Raw genomic sequence first — 6,000 nt, forward strand, 5'->3', positions numbered from 1 at the left:
GCGAAGTAGATCGACCGTTCTGCCCAAGTCCATAGAACAAATACCAAACAAAAAAAAAAGACAGAAAAGAGACACTAGAAACAAAAAATAATTAGGAGAGAAAAATATGTTAATATAAAAAAAAGTCAAATAAAAAGGCTCTCTCTCACTTCTCACCAAGAAGGACAACTCTCGCTCTCTCTATCTCTCGCGTTTCTCATGCCATATTAAAGAAGACACCAAAGGTCCTTTTAAATAGAGCATCAATGCGTGGCATGTTTAATTCCTACTCAAATTTAAAAAATTCAATACCCACTAAAAGATAAGACTTAATAACTACTACAGGATAAGGATAACTATTTTAGAAGGAATAACTAAGTATTCTAATAAAGGCGGGTGGCTTTGCCTCCCTTTTCATCAAAAAAAATATAAGAATAACTAAGTAGAATAAAACTAGGAATAGAATTCTAGCATAAGTAGGATAAGTAATGATTCTCGACGCTCCCCCTCATCTGCGAAGTCCATACTGACAATGTTGAACTTGTCAATGTCGAAGTCCATGCTGATAATATTGAAACTTGTCGTGTTGTGAAATGCCACAACAACCATTGCCAATATTGCACACAGTAACAACAATATGTAATATGGCTCGAACAGTAACTCCTTTGCTGGCTTGTCCTCTTCGATGCATATGTCAAAATCAACGATGTCCTCTAACACTTCTCTTCAGAATTGACTCTATGGCCACAATGTCGATATTCTAGGCATCTAGCTTATTTGAATGAATATCAAGTTTCCAATTATAATCACTGCTTACTAAGCACTAGTCGTTACCTGCACACTTGTAAAATCAGCAGTAAAGCTTTGGCTATAATTCACATACCTCCATTTGAGCTGCTTCAAGTAATCTACATATAGCTTGCTCCTACATACAAAATCAAATCTTGATACAAAGGAGTCTTCTAACAAATTAACTTTGGAGTAACTTCAAAATTAATTAATAGACCAAAAACTTTGTCGAGTACCAATGCATATCATATATCGTCTCCACCAAGCATATTTTCTTCCTACTGGATCTTTGAAACCACTTCAAGATTAGTCAGCTTTTTAACCTCATCGCTGGACTAAATCTTCATAAGAAATATCCATATCTTGGATAGTTTTGACATAAAAATCTTCTGCATTATATGATTTCTTAGTAACAGATATGTGGCGAACAACTCAACTATAGCATGCTTTGACTCTTCCTAAGCAATTTTAGAAACAAACTAGTTCTTTAACCATGATCTCTTTTAAACTCCGATACGATATCCGCTTGATCAATCTCTTCCTGCTCCAGGTTTTCTTCTTGATCTGGTTGATTTTTGTGCTGATCAATTTTGCTATGCTCTAAGTCTTCCAAACATGAACCAGTATCTAACCAATCAAGCTTTCTCGATTCAAATCTTGAAGTCTGTTATGATTCACATGAACCGATTTAGCATGCTGGCTATCAAGACAACTGAAATCAACAATACTAGTAGTGAGAGCCTAGCTACTAGTAAATAGGAAAGCATAGGAAGCATATAAGTACTATACTCCTTATTCAAACTACAAAATAACAGTCTATGCTGTTTATTTTCATTCATAATAAGAATTTGGATCAAGCATTACCAAGCTCATCAAACAATTTATATTCTTAAAAAAATATTAGGAGATTGTAAGATTACCTTGTTTGAGAACACCAATCTCGTTCTCTAAAAATTGAAGCGAGCCTCATTACACTTCGAGTGGAAAGTAGCAAGAATATCTTATACTATTTTCATCTCCTCTATATCTTAAAATATGCTGGTGATTTTTTCATCCATATTTAGTCCTAAAAATATACATAGCATTTTCAGTTTTGATCTCCCACTTTTTTCTCGCTCCCGTATTGTCAAAAGTTTTTAGTGGCTTCACCATATTTGTCCCGTTCACAATCTTGCATAAATCTTGCCCGATCACATAAGATTTAATGTAGGCCTTCCAATACACATAATTAGTGTTTAATTTTTTGATCCCAATCTATAGATGATAGTAGCTTCAGCCATGATGATTTACCTCTTGGATCACCAAACAAGAGTCCACACGCTTGCACTGCCGCATAGCGAATTACTAGACGCGCTTCGACCAAGCTGAGCTACGAACATATGAATAACCGATCTTCAAGCCTAGGGCTCCAATACTATGTAAAATGACATGCTATGTGAAGTAGATCGATCATGCTGGCCCAAGATCTAAAACAAACACCAAACAAAAAAAAGAGATGCTAAAAGAAAAATAATTAGGAAAGAAAAAATATTTTATTACAAAAACATTGAGCTACACAAAAAGGCTTTCTCTCACTCCTCATCAAGAAGGACAACTCCCACTTTTTCTGTCTCTCTTTTCGCACGCCACACTAAAGGAGACACTAAAGATTTCTTTAAATAGAGCATCAATGGACTTAAATTCAAAAACCAATCCCCATTAAAGATAAAACTTAATAACTACTAAAGGATAAGGATAAACAATAATTCTCCAATAAATTAAATATAGCTAAAAGTTAGTTCACCGGCAAGAACGAGGTCATATGAAAGCATTAATACGATTGTGCAATTGTTTTTGTAAACAGAAAACCAGACTTTCTACACCAATAAGGATTACTGCTCCGGCATACACATAATAAAGTAGTTTTTCTAAACAATAAATAGACTTGGGTAAAAATAGGTCTATTTGATGTTTAGTTGCAATGACCACTCTAAAAGTTTTTTTAACATATTGTTAGGAAAAAAATTCCTGTCTGGTATCACTTCTACTTTCTCATTTTCAATTTTTTTATTTTTAAAAACATGAAAATTAGAGACTAAATTGTGCACGATAATCAGTTCCATGTTCAATTTTTTGAAAACCCCTTTTCAGTTTCTTGAAATTATGGATAATCTGGCTTTCAAAGCTTTTACAAAGCAAAACTACCTATAATTGCTAGGGCTAGAAGCGGGCCGAGTTGGGTCGGACCATATCCCTACCCAAATCTGGCTCGAATTTTTTTAGGCTTCGGTCTGAGCTTAGGGTCTAAAAACTTTCGAATATTTAGGCTCGAGTCCGACCCGAGCCTTAGGCCTGGGCTCGACCCGAGCCTAATTGGGGCCGACCTGAATTATCCATTTGAGCCAAAATAGTTTTGATTTGAACCTAATTGAAGTTTAATATTTCATAATACTGTTTCACTAATAAATGGGCTAGCTAAAAATTGGGGCTCTCTCCTATAACATAAGTAAATGATACCTGATACACTTATTCTCAGCTAATCCATTTTAGTTTGTCCTTTACTTCCTCATTATTCCTTCTAAATAACAACATGCGAAAACAAATTAAATTCGGGCTTGAAACTCGGGCCTGGCTCGGGCTTGGGCCAGGCTTGGGCCAGGCCAATGACATACCCGAGCTCAGCTCGAAAAACAAATGGGCTCTACATTTAAGCCGGTTAGATTTATATAGGATAATGAAACTCCCACATCGATGATGTGATCTACTATATCTAAATTATCGATATACTAAAAATTATGTGATTTGAAAATTCCTAACCTCTACATTAAGCAGTCAAAAATTGGACGGTCTAATAAAATTATACAATGTGTTTCTTTTATCATTTGATGCATAGCCAAGAGGTGTCCAACTAGTAGATCATATCCAACCGTCAGATCATCGATGTAGGATATCTATAGTCTAATATAGATCTGACCAAATATGAGTGAAAATCTATAGCCAAGTCCAGCAAATACATATGTATGCATGAGAGGCCATGCAATTGGGAGAGGGTGACGGAGAGCATGATAGCAGGCGTTTAAAGCTAAACATAAGTGGAAGAGAGTGGCGGGCAGAGCATTCAGCAGGCATCATAAAGGTTCATGGTCATGTCGAGCAATGTCCTCCGGGCCTTTCCAGAGACAAGCAGATCATAAATCAAAGAGGGTGGGTATGCTATGGCCACGCTCAACGTGGCAGCCTTTCAAGGCGGAGAGTAAGTTTAGACGAGTCAGAACTTTCACACAGGTCAGAACTCGACAAGAGAGCTCGGAAGAGGCCTTGGTATCTACCAGTAGATGGGAGCCAGAATTTCCGGCCTCCCTTTTGTTCTCCTTCGAGCTGGTTTTCTTCTTGTTCTTTCACTATGCTGGCATAGCACCATGGTACCGGCCCCTTTCTTACTGCAGATGAGGCACGAGTTTCTGAGATGCACTTCCATTTCATTTCATCATTTCTCTTCGAAGCAGGTTGAATGCGTCGTAGATTTGATTTCGTAACTACGTAAGATTCCTGTATGAGCGAAGCAGTTCATTCAGGAACAAAACAACTCATAAATGTCAGTTCTCACTTTTCAACTGGAAGCCCACAAGAAAAACAAAGCCTAGAATAGCAGGAAAAGAAAAAGGTTGGTAAACCCCATGACTGTGATGGCGGCGAGATCATCATAACCCCAGCTGCAGCCATATCGCCCGATAAAGATCGCTCAACATATTACCTTAACGTTCGTTTAAAAAATATACTAAACGCACATCGATCCGGAGGGAGAGAGAGAAGTGAGAGAGAGCCGCATCAAAGTTCGTGCGTCCGTTCGGGAATTTTCTCGAGTGGGTGGAGGGTGTGGATGATGGCGGAACCAGGGTGGAGGAGGTGGCGTCCCCGAAGGCTAGGAGGACCGAGGGCTCGACGCACCACCATGCGCGGGATGCGGCGAAGGGGGCCGTCCTGGGCGGCGGGGGCAAGGGCCGGCCAAGGGCAATCGGAATGGACGGTTCACCCGATTACCGACCGAAAGCTGTTCGAATTGCAGAGCCGTTTTGCGGAGGTCTTGGAGGTACCTGCGGACAGGGTGGAGAAGACCCGAAGAGCTTGGCAGAGCACGACGGTGTTCATGCGGAGTGTCGGGAGGACGGTACCGGCCGAGTGGGTAGCCAGAGAGGTGCGACGGGCGGGGAGGCTAAACTATAATGTGGAATGCTTTACTCTGTCGGATGGGGTGTTTGCTGTCCGTTTTGCCTGCGAGAAGGATCGGGAGGCAACGCTGATGCAGGGACCGTGGTTGATCGCTGGCCAGCCATTCGCGATGGAACGCTGGAAGCCCGACTTCGTGACTGGTTTCGGCGAGATCTCCCGTGTGGTGGTGTGGATGTGCCTCCCGCGGCTGCCTTTGGACTTTTGGGAGAAGAAAACTATCCTCCAAATTGCAGCGACGACTGGGAAACCTTTAGCCTTGGACGAGTTCACCGATCAAGGGAAGAAGCTTGGCTTCGCCAGGGTCAAGATTGAACTGGACATCAACGCCCCCCTCGAGACAGGCATCTTTGTTAGGAGTGCCACAGCAGAAGGGAAGCAAAGGTCTGGCAGGGTTTTATTTATGAAAACCTGCCAGCATTCTGTTTCAAGCGTGGAAGAATCGGTCATGGCGAGGCGGCGTGCTCATTCTCCACTCCGGTGAGGGCCGAGACGGAGTCAGGGGAGGCGTCTGGTGGTGGACGCATGCGGCAGGGTTGACCCCTTCGGAGGAGCCTGGGCGGTCCGGGGAGGTCAGGCTGGACAATGGTGAACAGCTGCTATATGGCCCCTGGCTGGCCACGAGGCGTATCTGACAACCCCGAGCGGCAAAGAGAGGAGTCACGGGTAGACCTTACCTCGGTTCGGTTCTAACCGGAGAACCGGACCGAAATCGAATCGAAAAGAATCGGACCGGAACCGAAACCGTATCTCACGGTTCTTAACCGAACCGGAACCTTGAGGAATACAGTTCGGTTAAGATCCAGGTTTGATGGAACTGAACCGGAACCGGAACCGAAAAACGACTATTTTATCCATCCTAACAACTAAAAAACGGGCTAGTTTGAGGGGCATTTTGGAAAAAACTATTTTTACCCCTGCTAACAACTAAAAAATGGCTAGTTTGGGCATTTTAGAAAACGAAAATTATCCCCAAACCTATATATATATATATATATCTCCAAATCAATTTTTTCGCCACACCAC

This window comes from Phoenix dactylifera, unplaced genomic scaffold (genome assembly GCF_009389715.1).
Source record: "Phoenix dactylifera cultivar Barhee BC4 unplaced genomic scaffold, palm_55x_up_171113_PBpolish2nd_filt_p 000265F, whole genome shotgun sequence".
Taxonomy (NCBI): Eukaryota; Viridiplantae; Streptophyta; class Magnoliopsida; order Arecales; family Arecaceae; genus Phoenix; species Phoenix dactylifera.